A 27,084-nucleotide genomic window follows, 5' to 3' on the forward strand; every position below is an offset into this window, starting at 1 on the left:
CAGCTGTACGTGTAGAAAAGTGGGCATCAAAATGGAGGGAGCGCTGCCTAAAGGTCCGCGCACAGCACTTCTGGTTCGCAATCTTATTTCTGCCACTGTTTTGCTGAAACACCTTATGAAACCCCACTTAATCTCTCTGCTTCTGTACCAAAAGAGTTCAATTACAACTAAAGAGTCCTCCGTTGTGTCAATGGTTGTGAAGCCTCCGAAACGACGGTTTGCAAAGAGCTCAGAGAGCCTGAATGCTGGAGGCGATGAGAGCGTTGGCCATGTGGTATGTATTAAGAAAGGCAGAGAAAGAGATTCCTGTGTTTAATGTTCATTTGTACAAGCTGAGATGAAGACAGGCAAGCTGACTGGAGCTGCGCACTGACCCACGAAAGTGCTGCGGCCTGTGAGGAAATGCTGGGAGCCCTGGGCTGGTTCGTACCGCGGAGGAGACAGGCTGGCTGTGCTCAGATACATTAAGGGATGTTCCGAGGGAGAGCACACATCAAATACTCTCATTAGTAAAATGACAGAAAATGTTGTTATGGCTTGAGGCTGCAGCAGGGAACATTTAGTATAAATATTAGGAAAAAAAATCACAATTCCAAGAAGAGTTACAGCAATTGGAACAAACTATCAGGGGACACTGTGGAATCTCTTCTAAGCTTCCAGCCGTCGCGCTGGGAAGATTAAATAAATCCCAGTCCGTGGCAGTAGTTGGAGTGGTTTGCCTGATCCCTGGCACTCCCTTCAGCCTCAAACAATCCTCTGAATGGGAGGAATGACTTGTTCGTAGAGCCCGCAGCTTGGATAATGCACTGACTGCTCTTTCAATTATACACAGCTCTCCAGGGCAGGGCCCATGTTTCTCTCTGCCTTTGGAAAGCACCCAGAACATATTAGGCAGCACCACAATATAAATAATAACAACCCACTGTCCCCATCTTCAGCAGCGGAGCAGCCGCTTTCTTCAGATTCCCTACTGCGCTGTGAGCTGCAAGGCCAGACAGTAGCCCACTCCAGCTGAGCAGTCATTTAAGAGCCAGCCGAAGGGCAAAATCCCATGGCTACAGCACATGACATGGAGAGTTGGTGTCAGTACGGCTCTGGCAACTCTCCATCCTCCTCCCTTGTCACCTTCTCAAGCAGGTAGCGGCTCCAAGGACAGGACTGCCACTATCCAGTGGACAGTGAATACCTGACCTGGGAGAGGAACGCTGTCCTGCCTGGCAGATGGTGTGCTGGAGAAGACAGGATGGTCACAGGTTATGATGGGCACAAACTTGCTCACCTGGTAGCGATACTGGAGCAGGACCACAGCGGGTGGTAGAATGGGTGCAGCGGCTGCTGTGGGTGGCAGCGCTGGTTAGTGGAGAGGACAGGCCTAGGAGGTGCCACGTTACGGTTTTTGGCATAATACTAATTATTGCTGCAGAGCTATTCTCGGTATTCCTATCACTGTAATGCTGCCACCTGCTCTACAAGAGCTGTCCTCCTCAGCAGACTGAATTGCACTGAATAAATTTGAGTTCCGCTTGCTGCCAGACTGTGGGGTTTTGGAAAGAGGCGAGATAGCATCTGAAGCCAGAGCTTCTCTCATTCACACCAAGCAGGAGCAGAGCAGCCAGCTGAGAACCTGGGAGGGTGCCAAGAAAGAGCATCCCTGAGGTTCCCAGCTCTCTGCTGCGGTTGTTGCACAGATGGGAAGGTGGCTCCTGAAGCACTGTGAAGTCCCCTGTGGCCCCATCAGCTTGGACTGATGCTCCTTGTTCTCCCATTCTTCTCTGTGAAGGGGCTGCTTTTCCTGCAGTAAGCAGTCTTCCAGCATGCTGCTACCTTCTTCATGCTCTGAAGGAAAGTAAGACAGGTAGCTGGTTTTGGCAGGGGAGAAAAGAAAGACTGAGAACACACAGACACCTCTAGTGACTGCCAACTATACCTCTTCTGGGTATAGGTCCTAGGAATGCTAATATGCAATGTCTCCTGTTTATTTTTCACTCATTTGCTGTAACATTTCAGCAGGAAAAATCATTTCAGTTGCGAGACATGCAGAAGTCCCTCTCCCGTTACTGAGTGGCTTTGTCAGGTGTTCAGCATGCCACATCTGTCTAGCTGGATTGCTCCAGCGTGTGTTCCCAAACTGGAAACAGAGCAGGGAACTCTGCATTCTTTTGGCACTACACTCCTACTGCAGAGTGTCTGCAGATTTATAGAGCTATAGCAATAGTATTGGCCGCAAAACAATACTGGCTACAAGACACACTTACGATGATACCTAAATAAGAACAGCTTCAAGCCAGAGAGAACATTCCCAGGGATGTCACTAGAATCTAATTTCCTAGCTGGAGGGTGTTGAATGACTTATGGCTTCTGGCTTTGGTGCCAGCAGATAATTCTTAAAAACATAGGTTTAGCAAGCACTGTGCAAACATGATTCCTCCCCCACCCCCTGCAGGGATGGATAACTGAAGGCAATGGCTTTATTTTCAATATGGAGAAGATGATCTTCAAGAAAAGAAAGTGCAGAGACATTCACTGATTTTCTCAGTGATACCAAAATGGTGCCTTAACAGAACATGATGAAGAGCATAGCGGTACTTCATCCCCAGCACTGTGCTTAGACCATGAGGTCTGAGTTTCTTCCTGATTTTTCCCTAGCTAATACAGGGCAGGCTCTCCTGACTACTTTGATGAAACTACAAAGCAGGAGGCACTTCCAATGGCAGACGACATCTGTTTGACATGCCAATAAAACACAGGTGATACTACTAATTAGGAAAATACAAAGAACCACGATTCAGATCTGAGTTAAGGTTCACCGCTGATTCAGAGTTAAAGCCAGGGTTTCAAGGGTTAGAAATACACAATGCTTTTCCACCAGAAGATCCACAACTAAACTGGAAATAGGTTTCAGCCTATTTTTTGTAAACCACAAAGCCCCACAGATTGGTTAGTTGGGGCTGAAGAGGTAGGCTGAAATCCACCTCTGCAGTCCACACTACAGAGCACACCTAATCAGCCCAGGAGAGCGGCACCTTGGCAGCCTCGTTAACCTGATGAGGTGCAGCTCTACAAGGCCCTGCCCAGGGAAGCTTCTGTTTCTCCTGTCCAGGCTGTGAATTTTTCATTTGTAGACTTGGCTTGAAGGCAGACGCACCATGGAACAATGAGAGGTGGCTGTGTTGTGAAGGGTGAGTGATATTGAGAATTTGCTATGCTTTTTTTTTATCATTATTATTTTTTATTAGAAAAGAGGCAACTAGAAGCTATGTCTTATAAGAGAAAGATGTCTCAGTCTGAGCAGAGCCTGGTAGCTGACTATATGTCGCTAGTAAGTAAAAGAGACTAATTGCCTAGAAACCGGGGTGGTGTTGATGGTCATGGCGAGGGCCTCTAAAAATTGTTTCTTATTATTGTGCTTTACAGCAGCTTTCTTATCTGTGAGCATCAAAGGCATTGTGGTCTGATGTTCAGGTTTCAACTCATTGCTTGTTTGTATTTTGTTGCTTTCTAGGGGATATTAATGTGAGACCGTAGTATTGCTGCACATAATTGTTTTAGTGATAACTGATCACAGCCTTTACAGCCTTCAGATACTAAAAAAAAACCTCCTACTGAAATCCCTGCAAAAAGAGAGGGAACAAACTGCGTCCTGTGGCAAAGTGGACAAGAAGGAATGGGTTTGTGTTGCTGGAGGAGAGGTTTTGAGGGGATTTCAAGGTGGTGAAGTCCTGGGACAGGCTGCTTGGGAGTGCGCCGAGCCTCCAGGATTGCCAAGCTCTAAGGGGAGACCTCATAGCAGCCTTCCAGTACCTGAAGGGGGCCTACAAGAAAGCTGGAGAGGGGCTTTTTACAAGGGCATGCAGTGATAGGACAAGGGGTAATGGCTTTAAACTGAAAGAGGGTAGATTTAGATTAGATCTAAGGAAGAAATGCTTCACTACGAGGGTGGTGAGGCACTGGAACAGGTTGCCCACAGAAGTTGTGGATGCCTCATCCCTGGGAGTTTCCAAGGCCAGGTTGGACGGGGCTTTGAGCAACCTGGTCTAGTGGAAGGTGTCCCTGCCCATGGCAGGGGGGCTGGAACCAGATGATCTTTAAGCTCCCTTCCCACCCAAACCATTCTGCGATTCTGTGACAAAGGTAGAGCTAATCCTGTGGCATGGAAATGAGATGAGCTGGGTTTGGGGGTTGGTGGGGTTTTTTTTTATTGCTTTTGGGCTTGGAATACAAAAGTGAGAATTTCAAAAGTGCTTCTGGTTGGTTTATTTCCATTTCCACTGAAATCTATCTATATCTCACTCTTGGTGTCACTGGGAGCAGAGTTAAACCAATTTTGCAAGTCTCAGCCTTCCTAGTCACTTCAAATGACCACTGTGATGCTGAAGCTTTGGCCTGGGGTAACTTTGTTCCTTCTGAAATGAGGGAGCACTGCCCTGAACAGCAGATTAGTTTTTCTTCTTTCTTTCTTATTCTTTTTGTGGTTCTGAAGGATTCTTTGTGACAGATGTTAGCGTTCATCTCTTGCTTATTAATATTCCCATACTATTCAGGAAGACATTTCTGCTGCTACAGTACTGCCTGACAGCTTACACTTGCAGTATGCTGAGCCAAGATGCGTAGAAGTCCTGTCTGGCTCCATTCCTTCCTTATGGCTTGATTCAGAGGGAGGTTAGCTTGGCGGAGGGAGGAGAGAGGGGAACAATTATGCCAAGACAATGTGTTTGGCAAGAGGCTTCTCTCTTCCTCCCATAACAACTGCATTAAAAGTTTGTAAGTGAGCAGGAGCTAGTATTTTTTTTCCTATTCAGGCATCTTCCTTTCTCTGGATCCTTTTCTGCTGCTGGGATTAAGCTGAGTGTGTTTTTCTGCTTCTCATCAAGAGCACCGAAGTTGGGACTGGTGTTTCCAAAATTAGGTGGGTGTTTCTGAGGGCCAGGGCGCTGGCTGTAGAAGACCTGACAGAGCACAGCCAGCTGACTTGGATATTCACCTTATGCCAGGCAGAATAGAAATAGCTGAAGCATCTGGACATTTTTCAGAAGTGTCATCCTTTTGAGTGACAGCTTGGAACTGAACTAGGTATGGGGAGCTGGGGGGCGGGGGGAAGTCAGAGCGCTGCTGGGTGTAGGAGGGGAAACAAAGCAGAAAGAGTAGGCTCAGGTAGTGCAAGAGGCGAGGTGGAAAGGGGAGCAGAGGTGCAAATGAACCTTCCTCTTCACCCTCGCTGGTGCTGGACCTGCCCGTCGGTGCGAAACTCGCATCTGAGCCTCTCCTCGTGTCCGCTGGGCACCCGGCGCTGGGAAGCTGGCTTGGGGCCATCTGATCTAATCCTGGAACCATTCTCAGGCTTTCTCTCCTTGGTTTCCCAAGTCTATCAGGAGAGGCACGCAGGCATATATTAACCCTGGGACAACTGCTGCTTGCCAGTCCCAGCTGTGCATCTCATTAGCAGAAATCTCCAGACTGCTGACCCTCTCAGTTGAGGAAATACTAGCGGTCTGATGACGTGACCCCATCTCTGAGTGCCTGGCCAGTCAAGAAATGGAAACATCGCCGCAGCTGAGGCTCTGCCTTACACTGATCCGTTTGTTTGTTTGGCTTTGCTAACTCCTGGGCAGTGCTCTCTGGGTTAGCTGGTGTTTCAGATGAGCCCCAAAGAGGGAGAAAGACCTTGAGGGTTGACTTCCTTCCAAGCTGACCTGTCTGTTCCAAGAAACAGAAACTTTCCATGCTGTATAAAGCAACTGGCCCTCAGCTTGTTTACAGGGTCTCTCATATGTAATGCCGCGCGCTGCATTTTACAGGGCATAAATAAAAACTGCATAGCAGGCTTTCATCTCCGAGCTCAGTGAGGGGCTCTGTCCCAGCCACTGCTGTAGCCACCCACGTGGGGAATGCCCATTACGTGTAGCAGAGGTGGGGAGATGAGGAGTAAAGGGAATAGGGTGGAATTAGTAGTGGTTTAAAGGGAGAGATTGTAAGGTGAATTTTTTGTGCAAATTTCGGTCTCGGTGTGTGCTCTGAGAGCAGGTCTTGCTTCATCTGCATGTTGGATGATACCATGATCCTCCTTAATACGTACATATCATATGTATGTATAGTGAAGGGTGGGAATGGAAGGAGGGGGAGGAAGAAAAGATGTGGAAATGGGCAGAGGAAAGAAGACTGGGTGTAAACAAATAAATGAAAAAAAGTATTTGTGGGAGATGAAGAGAGCTTGTTACTTAAGGTGCTGTACCTTCAGTCCTACAGTGTCTACTTGAATTTTGCTGGGGAAAAAATTGCTGCTGAAACCTGTGATTTAAAAGGCATTTTATCACTGCCAAATGACCGCAGATTTTTTCTTTTTATTTATGAATATCAACATTAAAATGACAGTACTGCCCAGCCTGAAAGAATTTTCTGGGCCAGGCTGATACTCAAGGGATGGCAAGCCATGTAAACATGCCATTGATAGGGGAGATTTCTGCCAGAATCAAAGGTGATTGATCTGTTTTGGTAGGTGGTAGCAGCTGGATCTTTGACATCTTTCCCGAAGAACAACCAAGTCCTTCCTCATAGTATAAAGCAGGAGAGAAGACTGCCTGCCCTTGAGGCTGTGGCTGGCTGGAAACTGGAGAGGTATGCTTAACTTTGGCTGTAAAATCCTTTCAGCCATTAAACAGGCAGTGCTGTGGATTAGACGGTTCCTCATCCTAGGCACCTGGGTGACTGTGGGTACCTAGAGCCTTTTGCATTTTGTCACCAACTTGGAATTTGCATGGGATGGGATGGGAGGAATTATAGGTCAACGCTCTTTGACAGCTGTTTAATGGCCTGTAGAAATAGAAATGTTGGGCACAGTCCAGTTTCCGTGGGGTCATATGTCAGCACCGCAGATCCTCCCATCATAGCTGACACTAATTGTCGCCCTTATTGGCAGCCTCAGCAGCGTGGCCAGGGATGAGGGAAACCTTGAAGGCAAAAGTTCAGGTGTGCTGGCAGGATGGTGTGGCAGAAGGTCAGAGTTGCTTCCTTTGCTGCAGTTATTTCTGTAGAAAGAAGTGGTCAGGCTCCTGTGTTGCTGCTCTTGTGCCTCTGGAGAGTGTCTTGTTTGCTGGACTGTGAGATGTAGGCAGGTGGCTTGGCTGATGTCTTCTGTATCTGCTTCCTGGGGAGTGAAATAAGTAAAATACCTGGAGCAAAATAAGTGAAACGCTTAGGTCCTCAGACACAGGTGGGGTCACTTACTCTTATTTTGAGGAGCAGGGGAGTGGTGAGCTTTGGTTGTAGTTGTAAAACAGAGGTATGCTCAGGTCAGTCTGTTAGAGATGGGTGGTGGTAAAGGTGGGAGAAGGACTCCCAGTAGGCTCCACAACTCATCCATTTCCCCCATGTCCTTAGCTTTGTGAAACACTCCTTTCTCTGCAGAGAGCAGGGCGATGCACGTTTAGAGCAACTGCATGCTTAATTTGCACATGGGGTTACCGGGACTTGTGAGCAAGTGGGATAATGCAGTATGCACCGCTAATTAAACTTTAAATGTTCTGTTAACCAGATGTAGCAGATGGTGTGTATGGTCTGTTGGGACCTTTGATCCAGGGGTTTCTACCATAAGAGAACTGTGGAGTTGTGAGGTTAGGAAGTTGCTGATTTGGTCATCAACTGTAATATTACAAGCGAAAAGATGATGGATGGCAAAAACCTGGGGGCGTTTGTTGCCTGCAGAATGGCACCACTTTTACAATGCGAATAGATGCTTTCAAATGGTTGACATGTGAAAAACGTTTGTTTCCTGCTTTTATTTGCATGAAACTCATGAGGAGAAGCCATACTGCTTTGTCTTGCATCAGGATGGGACTTATTTTTTCACAGACATCTCAAATGACACCATGGATGCCATGATTATCTGGGAATGCCTGTACTGAGATGCTCGGATGTCAATAATAATAATAAACTGGATTGAATTCATATATAGCTTGATTCTACAAGTCCTTAGGCTTCAGACTTGTAAAGGTGTAACATACGCATATTCACATGCTTAAATGCAAAGCTTTTTGTGGGGGTGGGGGGGTGGCAGTCTTTCAGGGAATAGGAAAGTCTCTGTCCAACTCTTCCATTCCCTGTCTCTGAAGTTTTCCGATTGTTTACAAATTGTTTCTGTTGAAAAGAACCGTTACTTGAAGTCTGAATGTTCTGCTTCAGTGTTTTCAGATCAAAATATCACAGAAATGCCGAAACATCTTGACATTTTTGGCCTAAATTTAGAACAAAGAACAAACAGCCCCTCCTTCCTGCTACTTATTCCCCTCACCCCCCCAAAAAAATCCAACAAGCTTTCAGTATGGTTAAATAACCTGAAGAGAGAACTTTTGGAGGAGTCAGAGATATTTTTGGCTTTAAAAAGTCGTTAAACAATTTTTTTTTATTAATAAAATCTTTTGAGTCAATGCAAACTGCATTTCCTGGAGTTTTTGGCTTTGCACTGAACTGAAAACTTAGCTATTTGCCTAGCTGTGGTCACCTTCAGGTGGAAGTGGAACACACAAACGTCAGTAAAAGTCTTTGCAAGAATTGAAACTTGAACACCACGCAACTCTGCTACTGTGAGTGACACCATTAAACCGGAGTGAGTTTTGTACTTTTAGGCAGATGGGGGCAAGACTTTGTAGGAGGGCTTAAATGGGACTATTTACAAAAGGCCTCAAATTTGGCCTTTTGTCCCTGCCTATTGCTTTCATTTAGAGACACGCTGAAGGTTAGTTAGGCTCCAGATACTTCGTTTTTCTGTCTGTTAGCTGGAATAACTGTGGGCCCTAAAAGTAAATACCTGGTGCTCATATTCAAACCGCCCTTAACGTGGCTTATTTTGAACTTCCAAGCTCTAATAATATTTTTACCTCCCTTCAAAAATATAACCTACTTATACTTATGAGCAGTCCTACAGTAATAAACCTCTGTGTGCAGCAGCTGTTACTCAACAAAATACTGCGGGCCCTAAATAGCTCCACAATAAAAAGCCAGTTCATCTGAAAAGCGTCAGTGCAGTGATGAACTGCAAACACCTTAGGAAGGAGGTAAATATGTTGTTGGCTTTGGCCATAAAGAAACTATTAGAAGTAGTAATACCTTTTTAAATAATTTGAATATGTTTTGGTGCTGCTTGAAAAATGCCAAAAGAACTTGGGGTGGTGCAGGTGAAGCCCACTGAAATGCTGTCCCTCAGTGACTTTTTATTTTCCAGTCATCTCTGTCCTCCTTTAATGATTGCCCGGCAACTCAGCTGTTCTGTCAGGGTGCTGTATCCCCTTTTCCTCTATCATGTCAGCTCTGTGGACTCTGAATCCAGTACACTTAATGTGAGTCCTCTCGGTATCACTGCTGCGCACGGTGCAGTGGGTTTTGATGGGCGTGATGTCATGTAACGCAATCTACCCGAGCCCAAATTGGAAATAGGGAACACAGTGTGGCCATGGCTCAAAATGATGGTCATAATTATTTGTATCAGAAACTTCCCACACCGTGCAGTTCTATTCCTCAGCATAATAAACATCTTGAATCTCAGCTCTAGGTTTTATTTTATGATGTCAACAGTTCTTAACCATAAAAGTGAGGAGATGCCAAAATCTTACACAGCAGAAGATCCTAATGTTCCCATCTAATGTGGTGCTTAGGCTCTAAATGCTGAATTTGTGGTCTGCTTCAAGTGAAGAGAGTTGTGCTTCACAAAACAGGGACCAGATGAGAAGGATGAGCAGTCCGTCGCTCACAAAAGGCTGTCAGATGCCTCCTGGCTCTTGATGCAAATTGATGTCAAAACAGTAAACATTCCTGCAGGAGGGAGAAGGGACCACAGAGAAAAGAATGAAAGGGGTGAGGGGGGAAAAGTCCTTCAGGTTTCGAGCAGGCTTGTTTTCTTCAACATGAAATACAGGCAGTGCCTGCTAGCAAAAATTTTGGCAGAAGCAGTAGGGACATGTCTACAGCAGCCTGTCGTGGTGTTGCCAATAGTCGTGCTGGAGAACTAGATACAAATTGAAGTGGTTTCATCTGCTTCCTTGCCAGCGTGTTCCACGGCGGAGCTGAGATTGCAATCTAGCTGTTCTAGAGCGGCTTCAGCAGCAGCTGAGACCTTCGGCCTTGGGGAGCCCAGAATCACGGTTATGATAGAGTAGAGCTAGTTCATCAGCTGCGCTGGTGGGTAGTGAAATGAAGTCTCCTGTCAGCTCTCGTGCTGGGTTATAAGAACTGAACTGCAAGAGGTGGCTTGCAGGCTATCCCTGAGAAAGCTGCAGTCGTGTTCCTTGCAGGTAACACACTGTGGCCTGCGTGTACTCCGTGCTCTCTGGGGTGCTGGTGATGCAGTGGACTCTGACAGAGTCATTTCAAGACTCGGAATCCATTTTTAAGAAAAGAAATTTTGAAGGGATCATTTTAAAACCAAAGAAAAGCAAAGAGAAATGCTGGTGTTGGGCGACATAGCTGATCCCAGGTCAAGATGCGCTAGTCTTCCAGGAAGAGTTTATAGATGGATATGGTGGACCCCCTTCTGCTAATACATGGCTCTGGAAAGGTGCTTGTGGAGGAAAGGGCAAAGCAGGGAGGCAGTGCCGTAGCTCCGAAGCAGTGCCAGCTAGCTGGTATTTTCAGCTCTTGCTGACAAAGCTGTGATCTCTGCTAAAGCCACGTGTGGGTTGCTCTCCTCCCTCCTGCCTGCACTGTCGCACAATGGGAAATTTACTGCTGGAGCGTCCCAGGGATGGATAAACATGGCAGTGGGAGCCAGCTGCCCGGTCCTGCCACGGAGGCGGCCGCTTCCTGCAGGCTGGCCCCGGCTCCGCATGGGAGGAGGTACTGTGTCACTCCGTGCCACTGCCAACAGATTTATGGCGAAGCCTAACCTTGGCTCTCAGGGAAAGCTGCTGTTTTTCTTTCCGAGTTTTCTCTTTTAACCTGACTACACGTGTGTGACTGGACTGATCGCCATCCCTAGGGCTGCGAGTCACGCTTCCTCTGCTGCGACACAGCTCTCGGACCAGTGGTGTGGTTAACTAAGGCCTATCAAAACCAGTCTGTCTAGACTGGGTGTTCAGATGGCTTGCTGGTCTAGCCTGCAGTCACAGGGCACACAAGCCATGTGTGGTAGAAATGACTCCCTGTGTTTTCAGGCTAGATTATAACCATGTTACATACGATGCAGTTCTTGCTGAAATCAAGTCCAGTTTGAGTCTTAAGCTGGAACAGAATGAATAGACCACATCTTTGGGGAATGGGGGCCAGCCAATGGCTTAAAAAACAAAACCATAAAAAAAAAAACCACAACCCAAAACACAGCCGAAGAACTCTAAACCAACTCTGCTTTGTGTCCAGAGACCGAAACATAATTCGAAGTGACTTGCTCAAAATCCCTTCGTGGTGTGGGTAGCTAAAGCCATGGAGTATTTTGTTTACTTGTCTATAGACCATGTTTCTATTGCGTTCTGGCACTGCTTACTGCTGCTTGTTTAAACATGCCTGGGAGGAGAGGCAGTGTGAAAATACTCTTTAAATCAATAAAAATAGCTGTGAGACTGAACAAATAGTCCAGATTGGAACAGTTCATGATCTTCAGGATCAAGATACGGATTTTTTTTGGTGAACTGCAGATCTCTGTACCTACTTTGGTGATCAGGAAAATAGGCACGACTATGGAGGGAAAACTGAGCTCTGGAAGAATCCAGGTCTAAGCATGCACTTAGTGTCTTGGACTTATTTTAGTCAGATTCAGAGCTGCTGCTTGATAGGTTAGTTAATTAACAGAAGTATTACTGCCTTTTTTTTTTTTTTTTAAAAAAAAGGAAACTTAGGGCTTTTGAAATTGTTAATATAAATTTTCAAAGCTTCTGAGGTTAATTTTAGAGACTTTATTTTGGTAAAAGCAGTTTGCAGGCTTAGAAAATAAACTATTTTAAAACTGATGAATTTTTAGTACATCTTGGAGTAAACTAAACTTGTGCCATTTTTACTGAAAATATTTTAATGAGTACTTTTGATCTACTTCTTTATATACAGTCTCTATACATTGATAACAATTCTAATGTAAACTAGTAATGTATGGTAAAGCTTTTTTTCAAAACATTTCCCAACATTTTTTAGGATGAAACTTGAAAACCGTGAAACATGGATAATGTGTTTTACCAATTAGGGAGGTCATGAAAAGGATTCTGAAGCTCAGAAACCTTCCAAAGAGAAAAGTGTCACTTCTTAGGCGAATTTGAAATTGTTTTGTTTTTTTTTTCTTTAGAACCTGTTCTGATTTTTGCACTTGCTGGGATACTTTCAGACAATTCTGTTTGAAGCACTGAAGTTTGTTCTGCTTTGTATTTGTGTTTTCACCCATACTGAGAATGCAAAGAATGAGAACACTGAGAAAAAAAGAATGCAAAGTAGAGGAAAACAAGAAGTGTGAAATATCTGCAAACAGAAACTGCTGTATATCACACAGTGCTAGCCAAGCCCAACAATCAATGCAAGACTTTAAAGCTGGATCCCAAGGCTTTGGAGCTGCAAAATTGCTTCCAATTTGCTCCGGCTGCAGCGGCAGGAAGGGGCCGAGCGCTGCGTGGCGTCACGCGCCGGTGGGCAGAGTACGGGCCAGGTCTTCATGCGCAGCATGGAGAAATTACACCCTGGGAAACGAAATAAGGAACAAACGAAGAAAAGTAAGTCTTGCCTATATCGCTGGTAGTGAAGGGACATCAAAATGCAAAACCAAGCTAGGCAGCTTCAATTCCCCACAGCCATGCATTCCCCTTTGGCTTTTGCATAAATAAAGAGAAAATATAAATTCCCTGCACATAAAGAGCACCTTATTCTAAGAATGAGAGCAGCTTGGTCATCTGACAGTTTGAGCTGGAAGGTGTCCAACCCAATTGGTGCGTCTCCTGTGGAGTACAGCACTGCTACAATACAGCGTGTTTTGGAAATAGCTCTTGATTAACAATGTTCAGTGGAGTGGAAGCAAAAATAATTAGAAAATATTTTAAAGCTCCCTTTGAATGTAATCCATGGGCAGTGATTTTAAACAACCTGTCAGCTTCAACAGTCTCAGAGATGACTCATGCAAGGATAAGTTCAAGGGTAGTGATATCACTCCAGCACCTGGTACTGCTGCTAGCATGAGGAGGTGCCCGCTATGTCTTTAAACAAGCATGTACTTTTTTCTTAGGAGCTGTAACTTGTCTTTTCAGTTTGCTTTAAACGAGCACAAAGAGGCACTTGGTGTTAGATCCTCAGGTGGTGAAAAAAAAAAATTGTACTTGTGCTGATTCATCTCAGCTACAGCTGTGCCCCAGTCTGTGCTTTGGGCTTCGCAGAAGCACTGACCTGACTCTAGTGGTGGTTCTGCGTTGGCTCAGGACCGGTCCTGGGCATTGTGTCTGTGTATGCGCGCACGTGTATGTGTGCACACGCTTATAGGCATTTATGTAGAGATATACATGTGCATATATACATCTCTTTAAGTCTGAAGCCATGTTTTGGAAAAACGACAGGCTTTGTCCCAGAGGAATCATACAGGGTAGTCTAAGCTGGTCTGTGTGTGCTGGGGGAAGGAAGGGAAGCCAAGAAAATATCCACACAGTGAAGAGCTCCAGTGAGGGTCCTCATAAGATTTGGAGATAACTCCAACTTCATTTTTCTGCACTCCAACTTCATTTTTCTGCACCCCAACTCTGCTTCTAGGAGCAACTGATCACTCCTTTATCTAGCTTGGGTACAGAAGGCTCTTACTGTAATTTGAAGTGCTATGAAGCCTCATGCTATGCATCAGAAGTATGCTTTCCTCTCATGCTTTTTATATAGACTGAGTAGTTTTAGTTAATCCTGATTTGGCAAGTGCTGACTCTTTCTGCTTCATTCTCCTTCCAAAAGAAATTCTGTGGGTGCAACCGTTAAACTGGTGGTGAGGGCTTGTGTGAGCGGTGCTGCATGCTTGTGCTGTGCAGATGCATTTAAACATGAGCGTGAATGCGCACAAGGGGAGATGCTCTTGTCATTGAAATAGTGTCGGGGGACGGGATGAGGCTGATGGCTCTGGGGACAGCTACTAGTGATACTGTGGTCATGTCACCAGTGCCCAGCATGAGACAAGATCTTGGGAGATGTTGAGCTCTATTGAGTTTATGCCTTGTGTGCAACCTCCATTGTCACTTAGTTTTATTTATACATCCTATTCCATGGTGGCTGCCACATGATAAAGGTTTGGTCTCCTCTGCTATTCCTGGGTGTTCGAAGTCATTCAATGTCCACTCATGTTTTTACTTATCCCACTGATTGCTGCTGCTCAGAATTGTATGGACTGGATCTGCCTAAAACCACCAAGTTATACTTAATCCCGTGTGCATCCTGACCTATTGTATAGGAGATCGTATAGAGCTTGGTGTGTGGCTTGTGTGTTGTTTGGTGTATAGCATGCAACGCTGTGCAGTTATGGAAGTAGGTTAGTTCATCTGCCTCTTCTCCTTGCAAGGTTATAATGTGCTAGCAGTTTTTCCTCCATCTCTAATGCAATAACTTTGGATGGCTACATCTGTTCAAAGTTTCAGAGTGTACTTTAAGTCTTAAGTAAGGCACCTCTTGATTTAGAGTATCTGAAAGGGAAGAAATAGGAATGCATCCAGACTCTATCAGGTTTTAGTACAGCCGTGGTTTCAAGCATCTCAATGATTACCTGTTTATCAAGCAACTACTTGATGGTACAAGTGCTGTAGGAGGTTGTGATGATTCCTCAGGCAGCTGTTCTTCCCGCTGTAGCATGTCTTGATGGCATCAGTGCCTCTGTCCATCCTCTTAGAAAAATGTCAGTGTGCTACTGCGGACACTTCCAACACTGGTCAAATATTGGTGATATGCAGAAGAGGAGGCTCGTGAGTTGTTGGAGTAGGGTGAGGGGGAAACGAGGCATCTCTAGAGAAAGAGCAATGGGCTACAAGAAGCAACTTTGGGGGCTATAGGAGTTGGAGGAGGGGCTGAGACAAATGGCTTGTCTTGACATAGCCAAGTTTGTAGCATCTAATTGCTACCTGGTCAGAGAGGGCTTTGAAAACAGAAATCTGCTCTTCAACCTAGCTTTTAACAGCCTGGAGCATAGGATTGCTTTCAAGTATGCAGTAAGTGTAATCAGTTATGTGGCTATATATTTGCTTTTTATGCCTTTGCTATGAGGAAAGGTTGGGAAGGAATTGCCAGCTGGTGGTTCCATAAATGGTCCCAAACATGCCCGAGATGCTCCTGTTATTAATATCTGGCTCAAAGTGAGGTGGCTTTGCGCAGTGACCTATGACTCGTGTGCACTGCCATGTTTCTGCCTTCAGAGACGTGTATTAGAGGCTGTGCCTAAAGGTTTCCGAGAGGACTTAGTCATTGGAGTGCTTGAATGGAGCCCCGCTGACACTTGTTCTGCTCTTTTTCCCAAGGCAGAAGACAGGTTACCTTTAGCCAAGCTGACTTATTCCCCTCCACCTGTTTCATTTCAGTGGAAAGTAAGTAATAACTTCAATCACTCTGGCCAAGCAGCCCGAGGGAAAGCTAGGTTACTGAGAAAATGTCACCTCAGGTTCCTCTCTCTTTCTGGATCCTGCATATACATGCAAAGACTCTGTTAGAAGTGCGGTTTTGTGAATGACTCTCCTCTGGTAATCGAGATCTAGATTAACTTCCATGCCCTGATCTCGCTCTCAAGAGAACTAGAGACTTGTTTCTCATCTTAGCTAGCAATCTTTTGCTTGTCCCATTCTTCCTCTGCCTCTGTTGCCTGTTTAGGCTGTAAGCATTGAAGGCACGGTTTGTCCACATGCTGTGTTTGCGTAACGCACTGGCCTGTGGTTACATGTCCACATCTGTGCCCTATCTGCAGAGGATATTGGTCTGTTATAGCTCCCAGCTGCCTGGCCTGGCTTTCCACCTCAAGCTGCAGAGAATACTGCTTTCATTCCTCTGCTGGTCCCTCTTTCAACCCTGGTACTTGCCAAGATGGCATCTGCCACATTTGTACAGAGCAGAGCAAAACTGGCCCCGATGTCCGAGAGAAATGTTATGGCAATAAAAATAATAAGAGGAAAAGTAGAAAGTGAGACTCTGGCCTGTGAGGCTTGACTTTTGGTATAAGTCGCTGATGGAAGTGTGTATCATCTGCTCTGTCAAGTCATATTTTTCCAGCATCCTTTACTCTTTTTTTTTTTTTTTTTTTTCCTTCCCCCTTATCAGTGTTACACTGCATATATAGGAATTCCCTCCCCTTGCCTCCAATGCTTCCAGACATCGGCTCATCCCCGGCCCCTTCTGATAGGCAGGTCCTTTTATGTTTGCTCTCTCGGCCTTACCATTTCAACAGAGCAGAACACCGGTGTTGGTTTTCTCACTGGGAGTGACTTAGAAAGGGGATTTGTTGCGTGGCTGGGCGCCAGGGAAGAAAACACACTGTCAATGCACATTAGTGCGGTGCCAAGCCCTTTCCGGGCACAGTAACTTTCCTCCCAAGGCTGCTGCGTGCCAAGAAGGGAGGACGCGCTGAAGAGGGGAGAAGGAGGCAAATGGGAGCAGCTTGTGCTAAAAACTGACCTGGCAAACTTAGATCAACTACGTGCCATTCTGCTGGCACTCAGAAGGTACTTCTCCAGAAGACAAATAAAGGTCTCTAGTGTTGTCTGGCGATTGTTCACGTCCCACCTGGTAAATGCTGTGCCTGCAGATTTCATGACAGATACCTTTATTCTCTTGCATGCGTGCGCTTGCAGGGTCCTGGATGTGCTTTAGGCGGAAGATAGGATAAATTGCCCAGATGAGAAGCAGCAGCTATTGTATGGTAGAGTAAGTCAGGCTGTTTCACCCAGTCCAGCTCTGTGCTCCCATCACACAGCCTTCAGGACTCCTGGGTGGGTGGGAGTAGTATAAAGAGCTGGTGCTGTACAGAAAAGTGATCTGTGGGGCAAATGAGGCATGGGAATTTTGCCTAGTGTTAGTGGTGGATTTTTACCCCTCCCGTCTGTAAGTACCGCATTCAGAACACACCGCTGGGATGTTAATTCTGTTCATAGTGTTGCGTAAGGTGGCATAGTTTCTTACTGGGAGATGTGTGTTTAAAGAGCAAGGTAATTCGTCTTAGTGCCACCTGTTACCATTATACGGACACCTGATCTGACCTGCTGGAGAACCTGTGAGTTCATGTTTATTATGGGAAGCATAGCTGAGTTTTCCTTGAGATTAGTCCATTTCTGTTCAGGTCTTGGGTGTTTGGCACTCGTTCAGGGCCAAATTCAGATACTCTTGTGAACACTGTTTAGTGCCTTGCCTTCTCTTGGTGCAATGGCAAGGGCCTGTTCTGCATCAGCAAGGGGTCATAATCTTGAACCAGTTGATGAACCTCAGCTTGCATATCTTGAAAAAAGATGTTCCAACACTTACCAGCTTCAGGAATGATGGAGCTTAGTTACGTTTTCAAATCTCTTAAAAATCCTCAGGAACGAAACATTCCTAAATACAGAGTACCTGGGTAGCACGTGTGAAATGTTTGCTTTAAATCTAAGCAGAACCAAACATAATTGCAGGTAGTTTGTTGTGTCCAGCAAATAGAGGACTGGGAAAGGGAAGCAATTTTGGTACCAGTGGATCTTAGTGCTGTAGACTCTGAGATGCTAATAGTGTCCATGTAGCTGACTGAGATAGCCAAGTCATCCTGCTCTCTTCAGCTGTAACTACAAACTCTTCAGGACCCCTCTGCAAGAGTGAATGGTAGGGACGTGGTTGCCTGCCGGCTTTGTATCTGGGGGGGGAGGTCCTGCGGGCGAGACGTGGGCAGCCCGGCACAAAGCCAGGCTGGTGACAGGAATGGGACTGGAAGGACAAAAGGAGCCATATGTAAGCACTCCAGATTCTTATAGATTAAGAGGAGAATAATTGCAAATAGCAGATTCTCACTTTGTTTCATGCAGCTGTGAATACTTGTCTCTGAAACCAGCCACAAGATGAAAGCGTGTGAGAAAGAACAGTTTTGGAAACCTGTTCTCCAGTTCATGTGGAGAGGAAATGCACAGTGTGTTTTAGAAGCTGGCTGAAGGAAATGTTCCTAACTTTTTCCTGCCTTTTCCCCTCGTGGCTTCTTTCCTTAACATCCCAGTCTTTAAGAAAAACTCATGTTCTAAGGTAACAAAAACATAGTTCCTCTCCATTTTTAGAAATTACGTAAACAAGTCTAATAAATGGAGAATGATGGTGGTCAGGGAGCTCAAATTGGCTTTGGATATCAAGCAGAAATAGATGTGGACTTAACCAACTGAAGATCCCATAAAGTGTATTTCTTTTCCTGTTTTCTCTTTTCCTGGAACTATTATGATTTTGGGATCACGTATGACTAAAACTGGCCAGCAGACTTGGCCAGAGGTTTGGAAAAATCATTTCTTGCCCTTTTTATTTGGGGGGGGAAGAATGACTAAAATTAAGCATTAGAAGTTTTACTGATAACTGTAAAATATTATTGGGTGACTTTTCTGTTAAGTTTCCCAAATGCTAAGCTAGGGTCCAGTAGTCATTGGGAAACCAAGTCCCACTCTGAGGAGAAAAAACAAAGTATTAAAAAAAAATAATCCTTGAGGGATAAACAATTTGAACAAGAGCAGCAAGATGATAAAAATGAGGCAAAAGCAATATGGCAATATGTAAGCTGGCTTTTGGCAAAGTGTTTCCGAATTGCTGGCTTGTTGGTCTGTCTGAACTCAAGGAGCTTCAATGCTCGAGGCATTTAAAGCCAGACTGCACGAAGCATTGGAGAGCAGAAAAATACTGCACTTCTCCATTTCTAAGCTAGCATCACCCTTGGACCATCTCCGTGGTACAGCTTTCCTCAATCTCAGCAAAAAGCTGGGGTGAGTGAGATGTTCACCAGCCTTTTGTCTTAGCTGATAAAATAAAGATCTTTTGAGTGCATTAGACTCTTGAATCTCTCTCAACTTGCAGGACTCTAGATTCCACCTCAACAGGGATACTGGTCTTTAGGAGCTAGTAAAGTGTGCGCTAAATAAAAGGGATCCTGTGTTGGCAGCCATAAATAGAATAGACCAGAAAGTCAAGGAAGATACTTCAGTGTTTTCCGTCGGATGGTACCAGAAGGGCTGGGTTTGCAGTGGGACCTAGGCTGTACTATGCCAAGTATACGCACAGACACTGGAAAGCTGGAATCAAGCCCTGGCCCTAAACTGGAAAGCCCAGGGATGAATTCTGCTTTCCCACATCCTGTAATATGCTCTTGGCCACAAAATTACTGGCTGAAATAGGAACAGAAGCCAGTTAATGCTCTGACTGTGGTCCCCCTAACTGGGGTTTTTGCGGCAGGCCTAACTCGGGATGCTTTCACAGTCTCTGGCATATGAGGTTTTACAGGTGGGATTTTCAGGCAAGCACCTGCTTTTTAGGTTATAACGGAATCTTGGAGGCTTGTTGATGGATCTGCGGTGTCAGGATTTAAAGCATGTGTGCCAGCAGAAACTCATGTACCTAGAGCAGTTGATGGGCACAAGCAGACACATGGAGTGAGCTGCCGAGTTTGGAGCAGCCACTGAGGTACAAGCTCAACTGACCTCTAGATGAGGAGGAGACTATTTATACATATGCAATGGAAGAGAATAGACTGTACTGTATGTAACAGCTTTACAAAGTGTTTGAGGTAAAAATATACTCATTCCATTGGGTTCTTCTTCCAAAATGACAGCTCCCTGATGAAAGCTGTGTTCATGTCAGGGTCTATAGATCAAAGTCATATATAGAAAAGTCAGATCAAGGTTGCATTTGGAGAGAAAGTTCCCTGTGCAGACGCTTTCAGACAGGCCAAATCAGATAAAGGCTTTAACTAGTGCTCAGAAATACCTGGAGAGAGGTTTGTTGTATGCATGCATTGGGTTGGCAGAGAAGGATAGCAACACCAAAGGCATTTCTCTCTTTTCTACAAGTGTGCCTGCTCTGACCTGGCTGAAAGGGTCCATTGGTAGAGGAAATGAGTTCACTTAAGTTTCACTCAGTGTTTCCCATCTCTCTGCCCAGCTGATACACGTTCCCACAAATTCTGGCACATCCTGAGTGGTGGACCAGCTTCTTTAAAGATGTTCTGCTGGTAGGAAAGGACCTTAAGGGAGTTGGCGCTCTTAAACCAGCCCTTTGTTGCAAAGGCCTCATCAAGTGAGGATTAGCTTCTGATTCATCTTTTCTGCCTCCCTGGCCCCAGTATTCGGCATAGTGTTTGGGGATGAAACTCATACACCATGCAGTCAGCTCTATCAAATATCCTCCAAGGGGGCCCTTAGTAATTGCCCGAGAATGGCACTTCCTAGATTTTTTTTTTTTTTTAAACCCCAACCCACTTTTAAATTTTTTTTCATGGAATACCTTTCTCAGTAGGCTTTCAGCTGAGAACATCAGTGATGAGACCACTCTCAGCAGCTGTGGCCAGCAGTACCCAGTTCTGGCACCCTTGGCTTCAGAGCAACTGTCTTGCTGGGGCATTGATTCCCTCTAGAGGGCATTGGTCACACAGACGTGTGCGCGCACACGCGTGCCCACGTGTGCAGAGAACCATGCATGGCCTTCCAGGTTCTATAGTGGTCAGCAGGCAGTGGAAAAAAGAAGGGTTTGGTGGCTTACGTGTATTGAAAGGTGCCAGGAAAGCTGAATTTCAGCTGTTAGCAGGTACAACACTGGTAAAGTATAAGGCCTTGGGACCTCTGAGCACTCCCCCAAAAGAAATTGCAAACCAAATTAACCACATCAGGTGATGTAGCTCTACTAGAGCAGAAGCTAAGCTATTCAGACACCTATGTTTTACTCCTGCAGTGCGTGCACAACATGAGTTGGATAGATGTCCTCTGCATGCTCTTGTTTATGTTAAGCAGAGAAAGGAATCCCAGGATGACGAGCACAGAACTGTTGAGTCCTGCTAGAATGGATCTCTAAGTGTCGCTTCAAAGTATCTTCCTTACTTAGTCATAAAGAGATGATGGGTTCCTCATGAACTCTGGTCCTAAGTTACAGAAGATGTTTTGAAGACCTTGATGTGTACTTGATCAATATTAATAAAACGGAGTAGGTGCGCCTTCCTAATGATAGTAGGATCCTTGGCCTCTGCCCTTGCTAGAGAGTAGTATCGTGATGTATTTATACAAAACCAGCATAAACAGAATTTTCCAGGGACCTTTACTACTTTAAAAATGTTTTGGAAACAGAAGTTGAAGTGTTCAGAAACATCCTCTTCCTCTGAAACCTGCCATAAGTCACTTCGTGTCAGTGCTATCCAAGTATCATGTGGACGTAATGCTAATGGACAGCTTGATGCCAATGTCCCAGACTGTTGATGCAAACTACTAAGTTGACTGACCCAAATGAGCTGTTCTCCAGGGACTAAGGAGGTTTCAGGCAGGCATGAAGCCTGTCTGAAAAATGATAATGAGGAGAGAGCAAAGGACCCTCTTCCTCAGTAAACACAATTTGAGCCAGTTGATAACTTGGAGCCTTTCCTTAGAAGTGCTTGTGGCCAGAGGTGCTGCCTACCCAACTGAACCCATCAGGAGACCACAAATGCATGGCCAGGCCACCCGTTACGTAGCTCCTGGGAATTCCTGGAGGGCTTACACAAACGAAAGGCCCTGGGGCTCCTGCTTGGCCTATGTGCAGTGGATGGTCTCCTTGGTCTGACAGTGACTGCTGGCTCTGTGGGCTGAGGAAGGCAAAAGCACCAAGGGCCTTGTGGTGAGGTCTTCCTGGATGTCCCTTATGCAAGAGTGCTTCACTTCTGATGTGCCCTACTATCTCCACGTGTGCGAGGAGCGTGCCAGGCCTCAGCATGCCAGCTGCTCTGAGAGGCAGCATCGTTGTAGGGGCTGAGCAGGTGGCAGCTCATCTCTCTCCCAGAGGGAGGTGTTCTGGAGGAAATTTGTTCCAACTTGAACTTAACGATTCCCCTTGGTTACAGTGCATGTCAAATGTGACAACCAAGCCAATGCATGACCTGTTTTTTTTATCTTCCAGTCAGTAGGTTTGCCTCACCCATTTCCTCTTTCTTTTACAAATGTTCATGTTTTAAAATTCTCCTGCTGGTGTTTGGGTTGGTTGGTTTGTTTGGTTGTTTCCCCCCCACACACACCCTTCCTGGAAATGGTACAGTTTGGGGATCCTTGAACTGGATCTGGTTTTCAGGCAGGCCAGTGCTTGCAAGAGGCAGATTCAGTTTTGCCTAAAACTAGAATGAAGACTAAAGTTATAAGTTAATAAGCAGCATTTTTATAGGTACTGTGGCTCTTGAAGCAATTTTCTTTAATTTTCTCCTGTTGTGGCTGGCTGAAATAACCCTGTGCATCTCATGAGAAGAAGCAAGGAGGTCTTCCACCTTTTAAGATACCAGAAGAACTGGTTTAGGGTTTTCACAAGAAAAAGTGGAATAAATTCCAGGCCTCATTATAGGAAGGACCTCTAATTGCCAAAATCTGGAACGTTTTGAAAGCTGCTTAAGGAGTGTGATAAACAGTTCTCAGAGCTGAAATGTAACCATACAATGTGATGGAGGGTAGAGTACTACTGAATGAGAGGGAAATCTAGTTCAGCCAGCCATGTAAAAGGTTGATTCAAATTCCATAAAAGTCAGTAGGCATCTTTGCTTAACTGAGGACTTGGGTTAAAGTGTGCTTCAGTTGGTCCCCACGTCAGAATATGCCTGAATTTTCAGATGGTCTAACTGCAGATTTCATTTTATTGAACTTCTGGACCCATCTTCCCTCTACATCCAACCAATGAAGCATGGGGGTGTAGCACAGTAAGTCCTAAACAAGACAGGCTAGTGACAAGAAGACCAGCATCCCTTCTCCAAAGCACATATTTTTTGAGACAGACCCAATTAATCCTGTAGATGATAATAGAACAACCAGGCTAAAGGTTGAATTTTCTTTCTAAATCAAGTTCTTATTCATAGGGTCTAAAGTACCCAAACTTAGGACCCTTTCTAACTTTTTCCAACATCTATTGCTTGTTTCTGAATTATTGTCCATGTGTCTAACTCATGGTTTTGGAGAAGAGGAAGATAATTTTATTTTTGACTGTAGCTAAATGCTTGCGGTATGAGTAAAGACTTTGATTGCTCTTGCTTCCCCCATGGGTACATGGCATTGCCAGCTTTCCCTATGCCGCTCTCCAGTCTGTATAGCTCTGTCATGTCCCCTGTGATTGGTTTTCACGTGTAGGAATCTGTCCCGCATTTTTATTGCCTATTTCTAGAGACTGTTTCCAGGTTTGCCACAGGGTCGGAACGTGATATTTTGGGCAGGATAAAGTATTGCTAAGAATTGAAGCTTCATTATTTAATACAGTGATGAATTGGACTAGACTGCTGGGCAGCAAAGAACCAAGGAGAGAGAGAGAGATATGCCAGCAGTTGCAGTAGTTCACACCAGCTTTAATTACTGCTATCAGCTTGTATCCAGATGGATCAATTTGTGCTCCAGGCCAAATCTATTCTTTGCATAATCCAGATGAAGGCAACAAAGTTGTGCCTTGGATGAATCTCATGTCTTGATCCAGACTGCTCCGCAGTTGGCAAGATGTCTCTATTTGTCTTGCACGTTTGCCTTGTCTCTCTCAAACCACATTGCTGGATCCTACGTGGTTTTTAATGGAGGAGGGTGGAAAGGCTTATGTCACCATTGAGGGTGTATATTATGTACACCTGAGAATCCTGGAGACAAGACTTGGTGGAAAGGGAGTGATTGCTGTTTGGGGAATCATACTGTTCATTTCACATGGGGAAAGTTGGGTGGGTACACGCCTGCTAGCTACTTGGTACGTGAAAGGAAGGAAGGAATATGCAATTATGTAGTAGTTTGGGGCAGTTGAAGTGTATAATGAGGATTGCTGATGAGAGCAATTACATTTTCCTAGCAGATAAGTTAGTTCCAGGTTGCTGGCTGAGTGTGCAAAGAGAGTGCCTAGTCCGAGCTTCAATTCTCTGAATCTCTCTTCCTTCCTGTCCAAGTTTTCTTCCATCTGCCAAGTATGTATTTTGAAGGAGCATATGCACTCCTGTCTGGAGGAAAAGTAGCTCTGCAACCCACTGGAGTCCTGCTGGAGTGCCGGTAGAGCTAGCAAGGAGACTTCTTTGTTGCTTCTGACCTCACGACCCTTCCACAGGGGCCGGCCAGAAAAGCATTTGGGCTCCATTCTCCTGCTAACAGTGACTGTGCTCTGTTAATTCTCTTTTGGGTGACAGTCATTCCCTAAAGAGAAGATTTTTGTGATTAAGGCCAGCCTAATCTAGTCAAAGTTTGCTGCTTTAAAATATGCAGGATGAATCCCTCACATGGTATAAATTGACATGGTGGTATCCAAGTCACACTGCGGATCTGGTCCATCTGTTTTAAGTGGTTGCCCCTTGGGTTTGCCTCCTTGATTTACAAGTGGTCTGTGGATTTTACTCTTGACTTTTAGGAGTTGGAGGGCTTTGATTTCACCATCATCCTACAATAGCAGCAGTTGTTTTTTCATGACTGGGAAAATTTTTTGTTGCTCTGTGAACCTACCAAGTTGATACCCTCCTAGGAGCATCTAACAGCAACAGCTGTAAAAATCAGAGTGAGGAAGGAGTCAGTCCCTCTGCCAAAAACTCTAGATCACCTTTTTCACCCTTTCACTCCTGCTAGATGCAGGACTCTTCTATGTCTTCAGGATTTCATTTCTAGTTGGCCTTCTGTAGTAGGTATGGCCCAAAATAATTGAAAGTCATCCATTATTTCATGGGGCTTTGGAACAAGCCTTGCTTGAGGACCAGATCCTGTTTTCAGAAACCAGGCCAGGCTGTCTGTGGCAAGGGGTGTTGGAGAATGGGGAGACACCCGACTCCAGAGTAGCACCTGGCACCACTGCTGGGAAAGGTTTTTGGGTACAGAAGTGCCTGCCTTGGGGGGAAAGGAGGAATGATACCCGTGGCCTCTATGGTGGGTCTGCCCTCCCTTGCCCATCTGGGTGATGCAGGATTCCTGGGGCGCAGGACAGTAATACTTGCTGAGTTCAGATAATGAAGAGCATCGTAATGCACCACCCTGTCCCACAACAGCACCACACCTTTCTTTGGTGATGAATCTCCATTTCCTTTTGGAAAAGTTTGCCCCTCCAAGCTATTATTTTGTCTGTGTGTCTGAATGATTTTTCTGTTTATATCCAACTTTTTGGGGGTGAGAAGGGAAAAAGGTAATCACCAAACAAGCTCCAACCCCCATCCAGCTGCTTTTTTGCTTTTAAGGAAATGAAGTCATATTCATGTGTAGAGGTAATCCAGAAATGTGAACTCCTGCCAAGACACTTGTTTACACAAAGCTTAACAGAGGTGGTGTTTTTGTGTGCCCAAAGCTTGAGCAACTACCTTACATTAGAAGGAAGGTGGCAAATGTTTCAGCCCTGATCCTATCGAGACAAAAGCTCATCACCAGCAAACTCAATATTCCTTGCCATCCTGATGTGCCTGGGAGCACACAAGGCAGTCTGCGCTCACCTAGCCTTGTTGCTGCAAGTAGTACTGTGAATTTCTGTGATGCTGTCCAGCTGAGATGAAAAACTGATTTAAAACCACCTTTTGAACTGTTTCTCTTCCATTCTGGGTAGTTTGTTTGGTATGACTATTTTTGTTTAAAAGAAAAAAAATCAAAACAAAGAGAAAGTACTATGTAGAAGTTGCACTGGAAGCATGAACAGAGCTGTTGACTTTCTGGCTCGGTCCTGTGTTTTATAACCATGAGGACATTGTTCCTTTTAACCACTCTTTCCCTTGATATATGGGAGCAATGAAATAGGAAAGATGTTGCAGCGGCTGAACAGCCATTAACATGTTTCAGAGACTTTTGGAAACTTATTTGTTATAAATGTTTTGCTTTATTTGGGTTACATTCTTTTTTTTTTTTTTAATTGGGAAATAATGGGGAAATGGGGGCATGATTATGGTTGTTCTTATTGCTTTTTTAGCATTTTATCATTGCTGTAGTCAGGACACTGAAAACTGATGTGTTGTAACAGCGTCTTTCTTGTACCGTTATTAGCTGTACCACTGTTTTATTTGCCTGGGACTTCACAACTGAACTTAAGAAATTAGTGATGTTCTCCTTGTGTTACCATTGGAACTAGATAGTTATAATGTAGTATCAAAGGCCTAGGGGTTAATTTTTATGAGGTACCACTGAAAAATTAAAACCACTGATTAACAGTTTTGTTTCATCAGTCCCATCAATCTTAGTGGAATCCACCTTTAGAGCAGCTTTAGAGAAGCTGCTAGAATTAAGGAATTCTTCAAAATGAGAAGAAATTTGTAGTGGGTCTTACCTGCTGCCTTTGTTCTTAGATATCACCCTATGGGCTCAAGTAGTAAGTAATCATCTGAGATCTTCACCTGTTCAAGAACAAGCCAAGATTTACTACTGAGGTGAGGAAAAAGGCTGTGACTGTGAAGATAGTTTGCTCTGAACACCACTACTTGGAAGACAAATTACACAGCAACTCTGAGGCCAAACCATAAACTATATTCCCTTGCTGACCTCAACTTCTCAAAGTCAGCTCTCAGCATAAACAACTTCAGGAAAAGCGACTTGCCCAATAGGAGCCTGTGCATTTACTAGATCAACAGCTGCCCTTGCACCCGTTGCTTCCTTTTTGGTAAATTGAGGAACAAAGCACTCTGAAAAAGACACTTTGCTGGAAGCTGAGTTGTCTGGAAAAGGCAATGGGAGTTCATTCTGGACACTTGAGGTGTGTAAACTACTCTGTACTTAATAAATGTGGCAAATTAATTTCCAGCTCTTGCTCGTGTCAGGCTGGTTTTCCTCGTTCATCTGTGTGACCCCAGATCTGCAGATTCTGTAAAGGCAAAAACTATCGTTTAGGAAGTGGGTTTGCTCCTGTGGAGGAAGTAAGAGTTGATTTCGTAACTTGGTGTCACCCGCTGCTTCACTTGGTGGACACACAAAGATAGCTTGAAAACACTAAGGCTGCTTTGCAAAAAATGCCACGAGAATGCTATTGCCAAAATCTGTTGTTGCATCTTCAGAGCTTTTTCCTTATTTCTCC

General features: G+C 44.9%; 1 long non-coding RNA gene across 1 annotated transcript; it reads left to right on the forward strand.

Annotated features, from left to right (window-relative positions):
- The first annotated feature begins 3,103 nt into the window (after window positions 1-3,103).
- On the forward strand, window positions 3,104-27,084 carry LOC148050064 (uncharacterized). Its single transcript, XR_015701631.1, has 3 exons — window positions 3,104-3,179; window positions 12,254-12,671; window positions 26,363-27,084. It is a non-coding gene; the product is annotated as an uncharacterized LOC148050064 (long non-coding RNA).

The sequence above is a fragment of the Nipponia nippon genome, unplaced genomic scaffold (genome assembly GCF_047370975.1).
Source record: "Nipponia nippon isolate SJK-2023a ecotype South Korea unplaced genomic scaffold, ASM4737097v1 scaffold_9, whole genome shotgun sequence".
Lineage (NCBI taxonomy): Eukaryota > Metazoa > Chordata > Aves > Pelecaniformes > Threskiornithidae > Nipponia > Nipponia nippon.